This window comes from Lonchura striata, chromosome 24, assembly GCF_046129695.1.
Source record: "Lonchura striata isolate bLonStr1 chromosome 24, bLonStr1.mat, whole genome shotgun sequence".
NCBI classification, from domain to species: Eukaryota; Metazoa; Chordata; class Aves; order Passeriformes; family Estrildidae; genus Lonchura; species Lonchura striata.
The window spans coordinates 1,289,417-1,309,789 of record NC_134626.1 but is presented as its reverse complement, the minus strand read 5'-3'; the positions used below and the strand labels follow the sequence as shown (position 1 = coordinate 1,309,789).

Below are 20,373 nucleotides of genomic sequence, written 5' to 3'. Positions count from 1 at the left end.
GAACAGCTCCTTTTCCTACAGAGCTTTTTATTTGCTTGTAGAACATCTGTCTCCTTAGTGTCCCTTTCCTTGCTTCCTCCTCTGAAACACCATCTTTAAACACCACCTTTAACCACCACCTTTAACCACCCACCGCCCAGAACAGCTCCTTTTCCTACAGAGCTCTTTATTTGCTTGTAGAACATCTGTCTCCTTAATGCCCCTTCCCTTGCTAGCTGCCTTTTATTCCTTTATTGCCATCACATGGCTCATCTGTCACACTGGACCTTTTTTCCTTAAAGGCACACGCAGCTGAGGAAGTCTGAAAAGGCTTTGACAAAAGCACATTCTGATCCAAACCATCATCCTCGCAAAATCTTACTTGCCCCAAATTATGAGATGTTACAGCTCCTTAATGAAACAGCTGAGATATTTTTAACATGGTCAAAAAACCTATTTTATCTTCTGACCTTCAGCTCAGAAATAGCTGCACTATTTTTTTTTTTTCAGTTTTCCAAAAAAATGACTGCATAAAGCAAACCACCCCTACAATTTCAGCCTCAATATTTCAACTTTGGCACCATTATAACTAGCTGAAAACATGGTCTCTCAACAGAAGATATTAAACGACTACTACTACTCCCAACTTCCAGCTCTGTCTGTAATAATAACAAACTCAAGTGACCAGAGGCTGTGTTTGGGCATGGCAGTGGAAATCCTCCACAGCAGGGGGTTCTTTGGTTAGGAGTGGGGAAAACGATGTACAAAAGTGAGTTTGCTGCAGTGGGGCAAGGTTTTGGTGAGGCAGCCTTAGAGGAAACTCGCCTGTCACCTGCCAAATTGACCTGCCTCTGCAAAGGAGTTTAGTGCCAAGAACTGGAGATGTGGCAGAAAATGACAGAGTAATTTTTGGGATGCTTTAACTCCTTGGGGTGCTGCTGCAGAGCTGCTGGAGCTGGGCAGGGCTGTGCTGGGGGTGAGCTTCCAGGAAAGCTCTCGACTTCTGGGCTAGCAAGTTCACGTGGCTTTCAGCAAGGCTGTTGAGTTCTGCTGAGGAGCAATAAAGAGCAGCTGGACAGCAGCTGGGGTTCTTAGAAAATAAAATTACTGTCTTGTGGCGTCTCGAAAACCAGAGTGCAGGAATGGTAGCAGCAGCTCCTGAGCTGCTGTGGGGCAGAAGAAGGAAGAGGGGCTTTGCTGTGGCTGCTGGGGCAGGTGAGGACTCACCTGCTGAACAAGTTCTGCTGTGTGGACAGACAGAAACCTCCAGCCCAGTTTAGGAAGTTCAGATTTCAATACTTTGGCCTGTTTGGTACTAAGGGATGCCACTTCTGTGCATCCACACCACGTTTGGAGGCTGCAAGGCTGCTCCACACAGGAGCAGCATTCCCCAGACCCCTGCTCTGAGCTCCTGCCTGGCCAGCTCAGCTCCTAAAGGGCATCAAAGTCCAGCTGGGACACCCAAGGTGAGAGAGCATTAAGTAATGTTGCTCTTAACAGCCTCTGTTTCTGTTGTTTGTTGGCTTTCCTCTCCAGACTGTGGCTTTTAAGTGACAAAAACCTTGCCCAGGGAATGCCACTCGGGGTGCAGCTGGGCTGGGCAGTGACCACCAACCTGCCTTGCTCCTGCCAGCCCCTCTCTGCTGCTTCCCCAGCCTCTCCTGGGGCTGCAGCACGGCTTGGTGCCAGGCAAAACCCTGTCCCCGGGCAGCAGTGGGCAGCAATTTATTTTATATCAATTTGTTTAGGTGCACGCTGGCACCCTGCAGCAGCCAGGGTGCAGCTGGGAACTCCACAAAAGCAGGGGGAAGGAGCTGGGGAGGAGAGCTCAGCTTCAGCGAGTACTCTGCTTGAGTCAAACAGGGCTGATCAATGAGTGAGCTGTGCCTGCCTTTTGTTCTGAGGGAGGGATGCTCTCACCGGCTTGATCAGCAGATTAAAGATTGAGTGCTGGCATCTTCCCCAGCCGTTCCTGCACTGGGACCAGCTGCCTTCTGTCTCTTCCTCAGTCTTGGACTAAATGAGGATGGGAATGGAGGTTATGGGCTAAACATGCTGTTTCTTCATTGTGAAATGGGGAAACCTGAGGTTCCTGGGGACGTGGGGGCACAGCCAGGCAGCTTTGCTGAGCCCAAGACGTTCCTGTGCCTCCTGAGGGCTCCTGGTGCATTAACCAAGAGGGACTTGCACCCGTCCTAGCTGAGAAAAAACAATCATAAAGCAATGGCTGATTCCCCCAGCTGTAGACAGAAATGTGCAGAGATGAAATGTCTGCTCAGGGAGCAGAGGCAGCTCTCGGGCCAAGGGGCTGCCTCCTCTCTGGTGTTAAAACCCATCCTTGTTGGTTCTCTGGCATGGGCTGCCCTCAGCAGCTTTGGCTCTGCACCATGAGCTGCTCATTCATTCAGAAAGGAGCCCAGGGTGGGCACCTGGTGCTGCTGCCTGCCTGGCACTGGCAGCTTTTGACAGCAATTCCTTTTCTTGGCTTGTGACAGGACACAAGACAGGCATGGAGGGAGTGCTGCCACCGTGAGCTGAAGTTTCCCCATGTACCTGATTGGGATGGGTGATGTGTCCCAGGTAAACACTGGCTGACAAAGGAGGGCACCCAGCCTTTGAACTCCCCCCGGGCATTGCTGGGCTGCTTTTCAGTTCCCTGAGCAATCCTGCAGCACAGCAGCTTGATCAGCCCAGGCTGCTGCACCAGAGCACAAATGCAGCTGTGCAAAGTCAGAGGTTTTCCCGGAGCATCTGGCAGCTGAGTGGGAAGGCAAAGTTGAGGAGATGTCCCTCTGCTCTTATCTCTCTGTCCTGTTAAGATTAGACTCACTGATAAAGCCTAAACCCAAAATCCTTCCCCCAACATCCTCCTGTAGCCAAGTGAAATGCACCAAAATGCATGAGCACGTTGCTATAAATGGACTGTGGTGCAGCAGGGAATTGGTGCAGAGTTTGGGATGGTGCGTGGAGTGCGCTGCATTCCTGGCACCAGCCCGGGCACTGGGGCTGCCAGGCTCTGCACTGGTGCCCTCCTCACCCTGCCTGCTGCACATTAACTCTGGGTTTCTGCTCCGTGGCCTTGAAATGCTGCAGAATGCTTCAATAAATCAGCGTTCCCGACGCCTTGGCAAAGATGGGGAAAATTGCAGTGGAATATTTTTGTCATTCAGGGGAGTCTCTCCTTGCTGCACACACTGGGTGCCACGGTGGGCTGGGAATTTCTATTGGGAATGCTCCCTCTGCCATGCAGGGGCTGCAGCAGTGCAGGGCTGGGCACAAAAACCACGAACACAGTGCTGGGTACCCAGGTTTGTCTCTCTCTAGGGTGCTGTAAAAACAGGATTTTAAAGCACGTTACCTTCAGCAACAGGTATAGAGAAGTAAAAACCAACCCAGAGCTCTGCAGAGGGGGGTGAGTGCAGTGCTGAGTGCAGACCTGAATCTCCATCTCTCCCCAGAGAAATGGAGATTTCTCCATTTCTTCTCCAAAGAGGCAAAGGATGGGCATCCTGTGCATTGGGACGTGCAGCTGAGGGGTGCAAGCGGTCCACTCAAAAACCTAATCTCCAAATGGAAAAGCAATGATGGTGAAAGGGGAGAAAAAGGCTCCGGGGCAGCTCCAGGACTCTCTCAGATGCAGATAATGAGCAGATATGCAAGTTTTGCAGGGGAGTAGCAAAAGGCAGTAATAAATTGAGATTGACCCTGAGGTACACTCGGTGTTTTGCTGTGATGCATTGGAGTGTGTAGGTTAAAAACGAACGTGTTTCAAAATTATCTCTTTGCAACTGTTGGTTCCAGAGCCAGCACATTGCAGAGCTCTTGACCAAATATTTAAAATGCTCTGTGCCCCTGGAAATGTCCTTCAATAACCTTGAGCTTAAAGTGGTTTCCCCTGCCTCAGTCTCACCGAAGACCAGAACAAGAGAAACAAGAATTTAAATCCCGTGCTTGGTAGTTCCAGGATGAAAAGCCAAGTGTCCTCCCTGGACACTTGTTCCTCTGGACACTTCTCTTCCACGGCTCACAAAATGGGCTGCTGCCTGTTGTCTCTGTGCTCTGCCATGAAAATGGGCTCAGTCCCCCAAGGAATGCAGGGGCTGCACAGCATCGCTGGCTGCACCCTTCCAGGGCCTGGATCAGTGGGATAGCTGGGGAGGAACTGTGCATTTTGTCAAGCCAATAAGGGACAGGAATTAAATTACACAGGACAGAAAGCATTTCTAGGCCTGAGCTGATTTAAAACAATGTAGTTTAGCTGAAGTTAATGACATGTCTTTGGATGAGGTGCTGCACTGTTCTGTGTATAAGGGAAAAAAAAAATGTCAAGTGCTTGGGGGATGCGTGAGCTTTTTGTTTGGTGTGTTTGTTTTATTTTTTTTTTTCAAATGTATTATTTATACTTGCAGCTTCTGTCTGAATTCTTGATGTGGCTAAGACCTCTTAGCAATGCCGTGGAGGACGAGATTTCCCCCTGCTCATTCTGTCACCCCCTGTCCTCTCTGGCACAGCTCCGGAGCGCATTCCCTGCGCTCGCCCTGGAGAACCCGCCGCTGACTCCTGGAGCAGCTCCAGCCTGCTCCCCAAGTTGAGAGCGGCTCAGGGGGGAGCAGGGTGCACTTCAGCGGCTTTCTGCAGATGCCTGCTTTGCTCCTCGTCTTTGCTCTCGGAAGAGCAGCACGGCCAGGTGAGAAAACCCGGCGGCAGCGAGAGGTCAGATCCCCCGCCTGGCTGGGAAATCCGGCGCTTCAGACCCGATCCGATAGGACCCGGCTTCTTGCAGTGTCAGGGATTTAAGAGTTTTTAACTCCCCCTCCCCCGTTTCTTCCCCTGGCCGGCGTGAGCAGCTCCAGCGCTCCCGGCAGCGCTCCAGTGCCTCTCCTGCAGCATCCGCTGCAACTTCGGCTGCTCCAGCCAGCGCCGCATCCCCGGGACGCGAGCTCCGAGCGGATTGGGGTAAGGAGCGACAGCTGGGAGGGAGAGCAGCTTTCCGAGCCCGCTTTCAGGGAAGCTCTTTCCTTTGCATGCTCTTCTAGGAAGGTATTTTAAAGAGGCTGCAGTCCTTCCTCCTGCAGAGCTGTCTTTTGTGATTGATAAAAGCTTAGAAAGTGCAACTTGCTAATTAAACTTCATTCCGTTCGTTTCCTTTCTGCCTTTTCAATTCTCCTTGGGACCAGTGTGAGGGAAGCTAAATCAGTGGAGGCTTTTTTTTTTTTTTTTTTTTTTTTTTTGTCATTCTGCTTTTTTAAAACAAGCCGACAAAGCCACATTAAAAAAAAAAAAATAATAATGAAAAAATACGCCTCAAAACGCTCAGAAGCGAGCCCGCCAGGAGGATGAGCGAGCAGCCGGGCTGTGCAGGCAGGTGGGATTTTCCCGGCTGCTGCTGCTGCAGTTGTGCTGCAGTCCGAGCCCCGCGCTGCCTGCGCAGCTTTGCAGCTTTGCAGGACGCTGCAGCGCCCGGGCACGGCGGCTTCCCGCAGCCGTGCTGTCCCTGCCCGGGTGTCCCCGCTGTCCCCGCGCTGTCCCCGCGCTGTCCCCGCTGTCCCTGCCCGGCCCGGCCCGCGGAGAATGCGGCGCTGCCGCTTGAAGGGTGCGGAGCTGCCCGAGCTGCCAGGGATCCGCAGCGCAGCATCCTCGGCCAGGGATTCCCCCGAGCCCGGCCGAGCATCCTCCCCCCCGGCACCCGGGGCTTTGCAGCCCCCAAAGGCTCCCTTCCAGCATTTCCGAGCCACAGCTTCCCAAAGCTTGTGCTGCGTGTGGAAATGTCCCGGCTGGGAGCTGAGCTCCGGCAGCCTCCTCCCAAAAAATCGTGTCCTTGTACCTGCCGAGCTGAGCCCGGAAAGTGGCTCGGCTGCATCCGAGATCGCTCTCATTGACCTCCGGGCGTTGCTGCCTTCCTACAGTCGTCCAAAGTTGAATTTGCATGCGAATGTGTCAGCGCAGCCTCTTGCTGCAGAAGTTTAACTTGAATTTTCTGGAGGCGTGTGCAGTCTGATTTATTAATGGCGCAAGGACTGGTTGGTTAATTTTAACTATATATTAAAAAAAAAAATTACCACTTTGGCATAAATATCTGCTAGCAACTTGCATTTTCCTAGTGTAAAAATATCTATTAATTGAAATGTAGCTTCTTAGCAATTCCAGAGTCTTGGGAACTGTATGGGGCAAGGGGGAAAATTTGCAGTTTGAGCAATTATCAATTCTGTTGCAATAGCAGTGAAGTCAGCTGTGCTGAGATCCCTGCAGATCTGGGTTTGATATTCCGTGGCTGCTCAGCAGTCAGTGCTTACAGCACATCCCGAGTCAGAGGCTCGCTGCAGCCCGCAGCTGATGCTGCCTGACATTAGCAGCATCTGAAATGACTAAATATTTGACTTGCCTGCTCCAGAGATGTCTCCTGACACCAGGAAGGGTGTTCTGGCCCCCGCTGAGGCTGAGGCAATTACTGCTGCTTGACAGTAGTAGTGCATGTTTACCCTGATTAGATGTGTAATTGGGGTGGGCTTTTATCCCCTGCTTGCACAAGGACTAAGAAAAGTCACCGGGATCTGTAGGAAAGGTGAGTGTTATCCCTGCACACAGCAGCTGGGACTGGAGTGTGATCCCTCAAGGTCACAGTGCCAGCTGATGGCAGAGACAAGCCCTCGGCACCCTCAGCTCTTCCTTTACATTTAACAAAACTTTCAGATCTTCCTTCAGTGATGTCTCTGGCCCCAAGTCAGGGAGGCACAAGGGGAGTCAGATGTAAGGCCCAAAACCCTGAATTTTGTGTGATTTAATGCAGACTTTATGCAGCACACTCACACCCTGTTACTTCTGTTCCTTACATCATCATCTTAATGAGCAAGGAGACTCAAATTCATTTATACAGTACTTCTGCATTAGTTTGTGGCATTCATGGAGAACTCTCTAACGGGTAGGACAGGAGTAAAGTAAAAGTAACTGAGCTAAGAGCAGGCTTGGTGTAAATCACTGAGGGGCAACGAATGCGCCGGGGTGTTCCTACGTGTGGGTGTGAGGAAAGGCTCTCAGCACAAGTAAATATCCCTCTCTGCCTTAGGGAAAAAACTCACAACTGCTGTAAAACTGAGCAGAACAGACACCCAGAGGTGCTACAAGTGGGGGAAGCTGCTGCATTGCCTGGAGCTCTGCCCTCCAGAAGTGGGCAGACAGCCTCTCCTGTCTCCCCTGGAGGGAGGAGGGTCCAGCAGAGGGAAAAGAAGAATGATTGTAGAGGGTGAGAATGAGCCAGATGAAAGAAGTGGGGTTTCAGCTGGAAGCCCCTGTGCTGAGGTGTCTCTGGCCTGGTGATGTGCAGCTGGTGCCCTGCCCTGCAGGGAAGTTCATGGCAAAGACCCCTTCAGTGCTGAGCCGTGGCAGGAAGAGTCCCAGAAGCCCAAATAGCAGCAGAGTGCAAAGGCAGGGAGGATTCACTTGCTGCTGTTTCTCCTCTCACACCCTCTGCTGCTCCAGCAGCTCTGGCTTTGCACCCCTGGGAAGGCGCCCTCAGCACACGTTAAATCTTACCAGGAATGCACAACCTGAAATTCCTGTGCTGTGCCCACAGCAGCCCGTGGCAGACCCCCAGGCAGTGTGAACACAGCCCCAGCCAGGTTCTGGCAGCCTGGTGCAGAGATTCAGAGCCTCTGACACCTCCTTTTGTGCCTGGTGAAAGGCATATTTCAGCTGATTTCTTCCTCCAATGCCAGTCTCCGATCTGGAAAGCAGTGATCCTTTCCTGGCTGCCACAGTGAATTTTAGGGTGAGTTTTACCACTTTGGGCTGCCTGGGTTATTCGCTCCTGCTGGAGTCTTTTAGTGAGAGTAAAGTGTCTTGAGGAAGTAGTAGCTCTATAAAATGTGAGGAGTTTATTGCTCGTGCTGGTGAGCTTGCACAGGGAGATGCCACCTGAAATCCTCTGGTTACAGCAGCAGCACCCCCAGAGCCTCAGACAGCTCTGCTTCACCACAAGTTTAAGGAGTGGGACTTAAATTGTGCTTTGCTTGTTGCTGCTTGACTTCTCAGTTCTGCTTGCAGGGGCTGGTACAGAAATGTTTCTGAAGCAGTGGGTCAAGTGGAAGAACGTGTTTTGGAGAAGGTCACGGGTCCCGTGCCTGGTGCCCCACTGCAAAGGGCAGAGAGGCATCCAACACCTGGGTGGATTTGTCTGCAGCCTCTGGCGCTGCCCAGGCAGGGCAGGGCAGGGCTGTGTGCTCGGCTGCAGGGATGGGGCTCCTTTCCAGGCTCATTTCTGCTCCTTATTCCCTCCCTGAATTTATTACATACTCTGTGGGTATTGAGCAGCACTGCAGCAAACCCACGTGCTCCAAGTTTCTTTCTTCCAAGAGCTCTGGTGTTCTCATGAGTGGAGAAACCCAGAAGTGTTGTGAGGAAGGGTCTTCTATACAAAGTGGGATTTAAAAATTGCTCCTGGAGCCTGGTGGAGGGTGACTGGCAATGTCTGTTCCTGTGAGGGATTGGGAAGATGCACTTTTCCTTCCTTTTCAATGGAAAGCTCACTTTCCTGCAGACCTGGAACTCTCAGGTTGGGGCAAGGAGAGAGGCTGCTTCTTGCAAAACCTCTGCAGGTTCTTCCAGTTGGCTTTTCCCTGCAGAACTGGAGTGACCCGGAGTGCAGGGGTGGGCAGCTCCTTGGCTCAGTCCTTTGCTGTGATGCACCAATGTATTAAAAACCCTCAGCAGCTGCTGCCCATCCCTGTCTGCCACGTGAACACGAGAATTCCCATGTGCTGGGAATCTTAATGTTTCCTTCTCCTACCTCTGTGCCTGGCTATAAATGTCCTTAAGATGTAATTTTTCCAGCTCAGCCTTCAGAATTTCTAATTATGCCAGGAGAGCTGGGCTGCAGTGGGGCTGCCATCCGGCTGCCCTTGTGCCTTTCCCCTGCTTCCCAGACAACTGAGCTTTTGAGGAGGGACAGCCCCTGCTGCCGAGGGAGGGAGAACTAAAATCTGGCAGATCTCAAAGAGTTTTCATTTGCGTCAATATTCTGCAGCAAATAACTTTGCACATTTGTAAACAGAGGGCAAACTTAGCACATTTTAAGAGCTTTCTTGGGATGAATTGGAAGTACTCTGCTGTTGTCTGACAGAACAAAATTCAGTGAGGGATGTGCTTATCGAAGATGCCTTTCATTTGGCTTAGCAGCAGAAACAAAATAAGGTCCCTGCCCTAGAAAACTCACAGACAAGAGCTTAGTCAAGAAAAGAGTGGAAATTTGGCCTTGAACTGTCTGTTGACCTTGAGCTGTTGATGAAATTTTTGGTTTTAAAATCCTGGTGGATGGTAAGTGAGCATCACTCATAGGCCCTCCAGACAGGCCTGGCTGGTTGGTAGCACTTGATTAAAGAGAGGGAAGTGATGTGGAGAGCCACTGTCCACTCTGAAGGTCACTGTCGGGCAGGGCAGGGCAGGGAGGAGGGCAGTGGCTGAGGTTGCCCCTCAGGAGCTGTGTTTGGCCCCTGTGGAGCTCCCAAGCCCTGCAGTGACCCCCACAGCCCCATGTCCCAGGGGACAGCGGCGGGTGCCTCCTCTCAGCAGTGAACACGCCGCCCCTGGCAGCAGTCGCTGTGCCAGTGCAGCGCCGTGGCAGAGCAGCCCACCTCCCCGAGCCCCTCGCAGGGTTTGCAGAGGGGTTTGGCACTCGGGGAGCACCCCTGGCCTGCTGGAGGCCAACAGGGGGCTCAGGGGAAGGTCCCTGAGGTGAAGGCAGGAGGAAGCAGCCCCAGGAGCAGCCTGGGCACGGGGCTGTGTGAGCTGCTCCTGGGCAGCCAGACTGGGGCTGGGCAGCAGGAGATGCTCCTGGAGCCTGGGGAACGGGGTGCTGGGCACAGGGGCTGTGCCAGGCTGCTCGGGGCACAGGAGGGTGGCACAGGAGGGTGGCACAGGACGGTGGCACAGGAGGGTGGCACAGGACGGTGGCACAGGGCTGCTCCCGGAGCGGGGCTGCAGAGCGGGGCTGCTCCGCCGCCCCGGGCAGCCGGTGTCCGGTTACCGAGCCCGGCTCCGGGCCGGGGAGAGGCGGGCAGGGAACACGGCGTGGTTTGCTGGCAAGTCACCCGCTCTCTGATGCACTGCAGCAAAAGCCCTGTCTGGGAGCTCCTCAGCAAAAAGGACATTGCAGGGGAAGGGGAGGGGGGCGATGGACGCCCAGGACGCAGAGATGCTGCTGCAAGGGCTGTGACAGCCAAGCCTGGCCTGCGCTGCCTCCCCTGCAACCATTTAGTGATTGAGTTGGCCAAGGCCATCGCCTGGTGTCCGTGGGTGGGTGCAGTGTCCTTTCCCGGGATGTCCTTCAGGTGCAGCAGGGACAGGACTGCGGGCTCTGCATCCCCGGGGCTCAGGGCAGCGGTGCAGGGACCGGCCGGGGCCAGGGAGCAGCTGCAGGAGGTGCAGGAACTTGGGGGAGAAGCCACCACTGCAGCAGGCGCTCTGCTGCAGCCCCGGGGACAGGAGTGGCACTGCTGGGGCTGCAGGGCTGGCGGGGAGGCAGCTGAGGAGCGAGGAGCAGCCTCCTGCTGATGCAGTGCAGGTGAGTCCTGGCTCGGTGCTGCAGCGTGTGCAGGGCAGCGGTGAGATGAGGGGTGAGGTGAGGGGTGAGATGAGGGGTGAGGTGAGGGGTGAGATGAGGGGTGAGATGAAGGGAGAGATGAGGGGTGAGATGAGGGGTGAGGTGAGGGGTGAGATGAGGGGAGAGATGAGGGGAGAGATGAGGGGTGAGATGAGGGGTGAGATGAGGGGTGAGATGAGGGGAGAGATGAGGGGAGAGATGAGGGGTGAGATGAGGGGTGAGATGAGGGGAGAGATGAGGGGAGAGATGAGGGGTGAGATGAGGGGTGAGATGAGGGGAGAGATGAGGGGAGAGATGAGGGGTGAGATGAGGGGAGAGATGAGGGGAGAGATGAGGGGTGAGATGAGGGGAGAGATGAGGGGAGAGATGAAGGGAGAGATGAGGGGTGAGATGAGGGGTGCTCCCTGCATCTCATCTGCTGGGCTGAAGCTCTTCCCCTGGCAATGGCCCTCTCTGGCCCCCAGCTGATTCCCTGTTGCTGCAGATGAGGGCTGCAGCCTGCAGGCCACCCTGCCAGCTGATCTGTTCTGCCCCTCTTGGGGCAATTACACCTCAAGGGACAACCCAGGGATGGGAGAAGAGCCACACCTGGGCGAGTGCAGGGCTGCTGGCCACAGCCTGCCAAGGAGTCTGCCACCCAAGAAGGGTGGGCATCCCAGCTGGACCCCTTGGCAGCACAGCAGAGCAGAGTCTGGCCACCTTGCTCGGGCAGGAGCTGCAAGGGAGTGTGGTGGGGCTTTCTAACCTGTGTGAGTGTGGTTTTTAACCTGGTGTTTCAAAGCAAACCTCTTATCTTAGGTCCTTACACTACAGAAAAAATACTGGGGAAGAGAAGGGGGACGTTGCTGACGTTACCTGAGGTGCAGCTCCTTGTGGTGCCAGTGCTGATACTTTGGCGTTGGAGAAGCAAAGTTTGAGGAGCCCTCGGATGCAGACAAGCCTCGCAGCTCTGCTCCTGATGCTTGTGGTGTGCAGTGCCCCTCAATGGCCTCAAGCTGCTTCTCCCGGGCAGGAAGGGGCAGGGAGCTGGAGGAGGGTGGATTAGGAAAAGCATTTCTTTCTATGGCTGTCATCTCAAGGAGAACCAAGGGCTTGCAGTGGCAGGAGAGGAAGTGTGCACAGGTGAGCAGTAGCAGTTTTCTGCTGGCCTGGCACCACCCCTGGCTGCAGTGCTGCTGCTCAGACTTCTCTCCCTAAGCACCTCTGCGTGCGAGGCACTGAACCTGACCCCTTTTCTTGGTGGAAGCTCTGTTGGTTCTGCAGATGTGAGCACGGAACAAAATAAAAATACCTGCAGTCTGCTGGGCATGGGGGAGGGAAAGGAGCTGACAGCAAAAAGCCCAGTTCTCTTAAACTGCTCCACCAAAGAGAGCCTTTGCTTCCAGCTCAGTCTGACTTCCCCCAGATGTCACTGAAGGAGACTGTCCCATCTGTACCCCCTGCCACCCTGGGAGCCTGCAGGGGCCCTGGGGCTTTCCAGCAGCTTGCAGGAGGCCAGGAGATGTCCCTCCCAGGACAAGGGGTCCCCTCTGCCTGGCTCCCAGCAGAGGGAAGCAGCAGCTCACCAACCCGAGCTGCCCTGTGCTCCTCCAGCCTTGGCGTCAGGAAACAGCCAAGCAAAACCCCACGACGCCTGCCCGGGTAAAGATTGATTTCTCTTGCTGCTGGACAGTAAAACTTTGGAGTAACAGGGAATTGCTACCTGTAATTGCACCAGCTAATGCTACCTGCAAGCTCTGTCCTTCACCTCGGGTGCTATTCTCAGTTCAGTCCCTGCTGGATTCCCAACAGAGCAAACGCTGAGGCTCGGTCTGTGCCTCTGGGTGGATTAGTGGGATGAGTGAATTGGGAAGGATCTTCCCTTCTACTCTCCATTGTGCAGGAGAGTACTGGAGACCCTGCTTTTCTGAGGGAAATAACCCTGTGCTGTGACAGGAACCCTGTGCTGTGACAGGAATCAGGAGCTGTGACAGGAACCCTGTGCTGTGGCCGGAGCCACTCCATGCTCGTGTCTGTGCCCATGTCCGTGCCCATTTCCCCACTGTCCATGCCCGTGTCCGTGTCCGTGCCCACTCCATGCCCGTGTCCGTGTCTGTACCCATGTCCATTCCCGTTCCCTTTCCCATGCCCGTGTACCCGCTGTCCGTGTCCCTGTCCGTGTCCCCCTGTCCCGCTGTCCGTGTCCCGCTGTCCGTGTCCCCGTCCTGTCCCTGTCCGTGTCCCTGTCCTGTCCCTGTCCATGTCCCTGTCCGTGTCCCGCTGTCCGTGTCCCGCTGTCCGTGTCCCTGTCCTGTCCCCGTCCGTGTCCCACTGTCCGTGTCCTGCTGTCCCGCTGTCCGTGTCCCCGTCCGTGTCCCTGTCCGTGTCCCGCTGTCTGTGTCCCTGTCCTGTCCCCGTCCGTGTCCCACTGTCCGTGTCCCGCTGTCCCACTGTCCGTGTCCCTGTCCTGTCCCCGTCCGTGTCCCGCTGTCCGTGTCCCCGTCCCCATCCCTGCTGTCCCACTGTCCGTGTCCCACTGTCCCACTGTCCGTGTCCCTGTCCGTGTCCCGCTGTCCGTGTCCCGCTGTCCGTGTCCCCGTCCGTGTCCCGCTGTCCTGTCCCCATCCGTGTCCCGCTGTCCGTGTCCCTGTCCTGTCCCTGTCCGTGTCCCGCTGTCCGTGTCCCTGTCCTGTCCCTGTCCGTGTCCCTGTCCTGTCCCCGTCCTGTCCCCGTCCTGTCCCCGTCCTGTCCCCGTCCGTGTCCCGCTGTCCCGGCTCTGCCCCGCCCGGGCGGGCTCTGGAAGAGCCTTCCCGGGGCTTGTCCGGGCTTGTCCGGGCCTGAGCCCGCCTCTGGCCGAGCGCCGCGGGCAGCGGGGCCGCGGAGAGCCCCGGAGAGCCCCGGAGAGCCCCGGTAAGCTCTGACCGCGGTACCTGCCCTAAACCCCGGTAAGCTCTGACCTCGGTGCCTTCCCTGAACCCCGGTGCCTGCCCCGAGCCCCGGTACCTGCTCTGAACCCCGGTGCGAGTCCCGAGCCCCGGTAAGCTCTGACCCCGGTGCCTTCCCTGAACCCCGGTGCCTGCCCCGAGTCCCGGTAAGCTCTGATCCCGGTACCTGCCCCGAGCCCCGGTGCCCGCCCCGAGCCCCGGTAAGCTCTGACCCCGGTGCCTGCCCTAAACCCCGGTAAGCTCTGACCCCGGTGCCTGCCCTAAACCCCGGTAAGCTCTGACCCCGGTGCCCGCCCCGAGCCCCGGTAAGCTCTGACCCCGGTGCCTGCCCTAAACCCCGGTAAGCTCTGACCGCGGTGCCTGCCCCGAGCCCCGGTAAGCTCTGACCGCGGTGCCTGCCCCGAGCCCCGGTAAGCTCTGACCCCGGTGCCCGCCCCGAGCCCCGGTAAGCTCTGACCCCGGTACCTGCCCCGAGCCCCGGTAAGCTCTGACCCCGGTGCCCGCCCCGGGCCCCCGCCAGTCTGTCCTGTCGGGCAGAGAACGTTTCCTTCTCCTTTCTCTCCCCTCCCTGCTCTGCCGCCGTTCCCCAAGCCCCGGCGCAGGAGCACGCCCTGGATTTGGGGGCCGGTCGGGTTTTGGGGTTTGGGGGATCCCGGGACGCCGCTGCTGTGTGCTGCACTGACCGAGCACGGAGGGGTCCCGGGGGCCAGGAGCGAGGCATCACCTGGGAGCTGCGAGCTGCGCCCACCTGGGCCTCCAGAGGGACCTCAGGGACTGCCCGGCTGGACCAGCCCTGCACAGCCCTGGAGGGAGCTGCTACATCTCTCTCCTCTCTGGGGAGCATCAGTTCATCTCCTCGGGAAGTTTGTGTCCTGTGGTTCATTAAAGAAAGGCCACCAGGAGTTGTTAAGCTGCTGTCTCGTATTTGGGGAGTTAGGATGCTGTGGGGGGCTTGGAGGAGAAGAAATCACAGGGAGAATATGATAATAACAGAGCTCAAGAAGCATTTCCAGGGGGCAGAGCCCAGAACCATTCTCTGGATGATTTGGTGGGATATTGTAGGAGAAGGTGGGACAATACAGCACAAACCTGAAATTAAAGTCAGAGTGTAAAACTCCACTTGTTGACAGCAGGAGGAAGACACAGTGCTGGGAGTGAGCTGAAACGAATGTGCTTGATTAAATGAAGCTTGTGGTATCCCATATTTCTGTGCTGACAAAGTGATTGCTGCGGATCTCACCTGACAGGACCTTTTACCTTTCTTCAATGCAGAATTTCTGTAACAGGAGAGTTTTCCCACCTTCCACACCCCTCAGCTTGTTGTTTTACAGTGAGGATTTCTCCATAGGCTAATTCGCTGTTACATGATCCACCAAACAGCTTTTTCCTGCTGCTTTGTCACCCCCACAGTGAGATTTAGCACGAGCTGGCATCCAGCCACCTTCCCCAGCAGGCAGGGGGGAGTTGTGGTGATTTCTGCAGGCTGGGACACCTCTCTCCAGGTAAAGCACCCCAGCAGTCAATGGGAAGTGAAACAGGTCATGTGTTATCTTTTCTCTAAACAGAAAATTGCCATTTTGGGGCAAATGGAGCCCTTAAATGGAAAATTCAACAAATTGTGTCCATGTAAACTTGGAGTGGCACCTCTTTAAATCGTGCTTGTGAATTTATTTTTCTCCTTTCCTAAAGCACTAGGGATTCTTAGAGGTAGCAAGCAGCAGAGGGGAGCTAATATGATTTGAAAAATTAAAAGCAGGGTCGTTATCTTGTAAAGATGTTGCCCAATACATCTTTCCCTGGCATTGTCATGCTTGGTTTTTAGTGGCTCAAAGGAAAGTTGACAGCAATTCTGCAGCCTCCTGTGTCCCCTGAGGAGGGTGAAAGATGAAGCAGCATCTTCCTCTTCTGTAGCAGATTGTTCTGCCCTCCTTTGGCTGTGCTGGTCCCTGACCTGGTAACTGCCTGTGAGACAGGCAGGTTTGTCCTGGTGCTGATGGAGATGTTGGAGGGGTGATGGTTGGTGTTTAAACAAGACAGGTCCCAAGGGGGATGTGTTTGCAGGACTGGATGATTTTCTCAGGTCCTGGTGCTGATGGAGATGTTGGAGGGGTGATGGTTGGTGTTTAAACAAGACAGGTTCCAAGGGGGATGTGTTTGCAGGACAGGCAGCTGGGAGCTCTTCTCATGTCCTGGTGCTGATGTTTGAGACTGTTTGCTTTTTCCTCAGGGTGAAAATGTCCCAGAGAAGTGATGGTTAATGGCCTGGTGGTGTCTGCTGGGGATGGAGCCTGTCCTGTCCTGCAGGGCTGGGTGGGTGTCCTGCCCTCGCTGTCCTGGCGGGTTGGATGGGCAGTGCCAGCACTCCGTGTCACCTTGGGCAGTGCCAGCACTCCGTGTCACCCTTGTCTGCCCCTGGGTGTCAGCCAGAGCTGTCCCAGCCCTGCTCTGCCATCCTGTGCCAGGGAAGGCACGGGCTTTGCTGTGACCCTGGCACAACAGCTCTGTCTCTAATCACTGTGTGGCTGCTGTAAAAACAGCTGCTCCCCGACCCTGGGGACCTGGGCAGAGCCAGGAGGGGCTTTGGCAGCTGCTCTGCAGCCCGGAGTGCTCACCCCTTCCTCTGCAGGGTTTGCTAGCTGGGTGCAAGAGGAAATGTAATTTCACTGTCAGCAAAGCAGGGTGAGAGCCAAAAAGAACCCGGAGTGTCAGCTCGCTCTGTCCTGCTCTCTAAACTCTGGAGCTTTTGGGGTTTGAAACTTGAGAGGGGGATGGAGAATCACGGGTGAGGCGTGCCACTGGGTCCTGGCAGGAGCTGGGGGCTGTGGAAGCCACGGCTGCTCCTGGGCAGCACCTTTGCTCTCAGGTGTTGCACAGGAGGCCCTTGGCAATCCCTCCCCTGCTCCTGAGGCTGTGGGGAGAGGGGAGCAGTCCCTTTGTCCTGCAGGTTGTGTTCTCACATGGCCGTGTGTTCCCAGGAGCTCAGGGCTGCTGGATGACCCCAGGCTGCTGCAGTGTCCAACAGCAAAGTCCCCTGGCCAGGTGAGCATTGCTGCCTCTCCTCTGAGTTCCCACTTGTTATGTGTAGTAAATATAATTCGTGCCATTTCGTGTATGAAATATGGAATATTGTATATTTGTTAGATTATGCCCCTTTATATTAGTTCCCCCCTTGCAGGCGAGACTGGGTGTATATTGGAAACTGAGTCACAAGTAAAAGGATGGCCAGGAGATGGGCCATGGCTGGACTCCAGGTGTTGATCATCAAGACTCCAGGTGTTGATCATCAAGACTCCAGGTGTTGACCATCAGGACTCCAGTGTTGACCGTTGGGACTCCAGGTGTTGATCATCAGTGCTGATCATTGCATAAATGGCCCGAGATGGATCTCATGGAAATCCTCAGACAGATCCATGTGAATGCAGCCTTCCCAGCCTTCCCGTAAATCCCATCAGGGATTCACCTGCTCCGGACACTGAATTGTTCCTCCTCATCACCAAAAAAAGAAAATCTTATTAACCTATGGACTCTGAATAGAAGAAAAGACTGATTGCTGAAATCTTGGCCTCAGGTGGAATTTTCCCTATAAAAACCCCTTGTGCCAGGATGGAGGTGTGTGGGCATGGGGGAAAACTTCTGCTGAGGCTGACTCCTTGTTGCACACCCCGGGCTTGGCTCTGTCTTTTTCCATGGCTGGCCAGATAGAATTTGACCTCTAATATAATTTTTTTTTTTAATTTTTAATCTGGATGAATAAATTCTCATTTATAACACACTGAATTCTCTTTCTGTCCAGCCTCTGTGCAGTGCAGTGACCACACCAACAGTTTAAACAGGTTTGTACCTTGAGCTGTTCAGCATTTGGAAATATTTCATTGTTCCATTCTTGCCTGAATGGTGGTGTGGGAGACTTAGGAGCTCATTGAGATAAATAGAGATTACAGATGAGTCAGCTGTATTTATCTTGTTAATATTGGTAATTTTTAGAGGCCCTAACCAAGATCTGGGGGTAAGGGACAGGACAACTGTTGATTTATGAGTTTGAGCCTTGAAAGCTTTTTCTTCAGTACTGCTGCAGCTGCTTGCCTGACTCTTTGTTTGTCCCCAGCCTGTGACCCTGTGCGAGTGAGAAGAGAGGAGGATCTCAGCCCACCTGCCCAGCTGCCCGGCTGGGATGCCAGCTGTGAGTGTTTCTTTGGCAGTGTCTTAGCTGGTTGTTGTGAGCAATAGTCAAGGAAGCAATCAGCAAGTATACTGCCCTAGAAGTGCTGCACATTTTGGGCTTGCCTCCCCCTGCCCAGGGGTCTCTGAGGAGCTGCAGCTGATGGCAGGAGTGCCACGGATGCCACCGCAGAGAGAGGAGAGAAGAGCAGGAGGAGGTGAGCACACACACTGCTGCAAGTCTGCTTCTTTTTGTCCTGAATGCCCCTGCAGGGCTCTGCTGCAGCCCGGCCCTGCAGCAGAGCTCTCCTGCTGCTGCCCTGCACTTCTGCTCCCAATCCTTGTGTGAAACAGCTGGAGGGAGGCTCCAGGGCAGCTGAGGAGCATCATGAATTCTTTCCAGTTCAGGCTCTCATTTTCAGCTTTTCTGTCTCACCTGTGGGCAGCCCTTTCCCTTGCCCAGGGTGTTCGATGGGTACTAAAAGCTACACCCCAAAAATCCTACCATGGTGCAGTCCTTACCTTGCTATTATAGGTAATGAGAATATTGGAAAAATATCAGTGAAAGTTCCATGAAGATCACTGCAGGGGCATTCTTTGTGTTCTGTGGAAGTGCCCTTTCCAGTGCCCCCTCCCTCCATGCTGAGCTCATGATCAGGTCTTAAATGTAACTTTTGATGTTTGTTGGTGGCATGCTCTGCTTCATTATGGAATGTACAATATTAATACCTTTATTTTTCTCCACACAGCTGCGGCATGAAGGAATATCCCATATTAATCCCCTAATTTAAATTTGAAATTAATAACTATCACAACACTTGGAGCATCCTTTAATCCATTGATTGCTGCTGGCTTGGTTCCAGCAGTGCCACTAATCACATTCTGCCTGCAAAAAAAAAAAAAAAAAAATCCTCATTGCTGGTGGCTTTTCTTCTGAGAGCTGCTGGCTGGAGTTCTTGTGCCATCTCTGCAGCCTGGGACACTTTTTAATGCTCTTGAGAGTGTTGAAAATGACTGAGCATCTCTGCTTGCTGTGTGTGGGCTACAGACCCTGCTCTGGGGATGGGACAGGACAGGCTCAATCCTCACCCAGCAGCTTTTCCCAGGGTCATGTTTGTTCCTCCATCCCCACCCTGAGCCTGCCAGCAGCTGAAGGTTTCTTACTCCAGGAGCTGCCTCTTGTGCTGGTCTGATGACATTTCCAGAGGACTGGGAATAAATTAAAATAGCTTTAATTCGATTTATTTTCAGTTAGCGTATCCAGAGGATGTGGAGTGAACTAAAAGGAGCTTTAATTCCCTCATTTTCAGTTACTGTGATGGCATGAGGGTGCCTTGGGTGGCAGATCTGGCTCCTGGAGGAGAGTGGGAGCTGCTGGAATTCAGGGTGGATGGAATGTCTGCTCCTCTCTGCCTGCCTGCCTTGCTGCTCCTTTTCCTTGGTGGACACGCAGGGAATGTATTTCCTCGTGGGTTTTTTTACTTGAGCCTTCTGAATCTCCTTGAAGAAAGGTGTCTGGAGGGGGGCAGCTGCTGAGAGATGGCTCTGAAGGCTCTGAGTGATCATTCTGGAATTTTCTGAGCAGCCCTGGATGTCTCTCAGCAGTGCTGTGTCAAAAGCTGTCAGTATTGGTGTGTGCCAAGCAGAAGGGGTTAATGAAGTCCTTAATCTGTGCCAGGAGTGCAAGAAATGTAGACTTTTTTTTTGGTCACATGCTAGAAAAAGCCACAAAGGACAGGCATGAGGGTTTCTCCTCTCTCAGGAGCCTTCTCTTACCCTGCTCCCCTGGCTTTATAAGATGCAGAGTGCAGCCTGTGTGTCAGAAAGCTCTTCCGGTGGTTGGTGGGGTGAATTCCAGTCCTTGAAAAAGATTTTCTGTGTCTTTTCACCAAATACCATGTTCCTTTATCTCCCTATGCTGTAAAAAGCATCTGAAGGTGGAATTCTGAAAGGAAAATTTTCATTGTGTGCATTGCTATATGAAAAGCCACTTCCTTAGATTTTTGTTCCCAAGCTATAGACAATGCTGCCTTTGAATTGGGATGTGTCTTTGGGCACTTCCCAAATATTCCTGGTCTCTGGGCAGCTGCAGATTCCTCGGGGCTGGAGGAGGAGCAGCTGCTCCCCTGCCCTGCAGTGAGGAGGTGACAACATCAGGTGACAGCAGTGCCACAGAGATGCCGAACGTCTGTCTTGCCCGTGGAGGTGCTGAGAAAGTGGAAGGCGATGGGAATCTTTACTAAGAATTATTTGCCTTTTGTCGCTCAGTTTTGAGTCACAAACTCCTTGAGTGTGGCCTGCCATTGAGCAGTGATTTCTGTGTGCAAACTTCCCATACTCCTATTTTAGAAAGCAGGGAGAGACCCGGCAGAAAATCCTCTGCCTGTCCTATTTCTGATAAGGCAAAGATCCACTCCTCTGGTTTTTATTTCAACAATTTATGATGACCTGATGGGCCGTTTTTTTTTAGAACTGAGGAGAAAGGAATATCTGAATCACAGCCACAAGTCAGTGGAAATGCAAGTTCTGTATTTCTCTTGGTTCTCTATCTGGCAAGACTTAATTAAGCTGTGTTGTGGAGCCACATCCATCACCCAAAATAAAAGCGGTGCGGGGTGCTTGCTGACGTGTTTGGATGTCTGTGGTAGGTGGGGCTTGTGCTATAAAAGTGGGGAAAAGGGAAACCAGGGAACAAGGAGGAGGCCAAGAATGTGTAAG

At 53.9% G+C, this 20,373-nt stretch overlaps 1 long non-coding RNA gene across 1 annotated transcript; it reads left to right on the top strand.

Annotated features, from left to right (window-relative positions):
• Positions 1 to 15,693: 15,693 nt before the first annotated feature.
• LOC116184402 (uncharacterized) lies at positions 15,694 to 17,060 on the top strand. The gene is made up of 3 exons (XR_004149175.2): positions 15,694 to 15,807; positions 16,473 to 16,536; positions 16,673 to 17,060. It is a non-coding gene; the product is annotated as an uncharacterized LOC116184402 (long non-coding RNA).
• Positions 17,061 to 20,373: the final 3,313 nt, after the last annotated feature.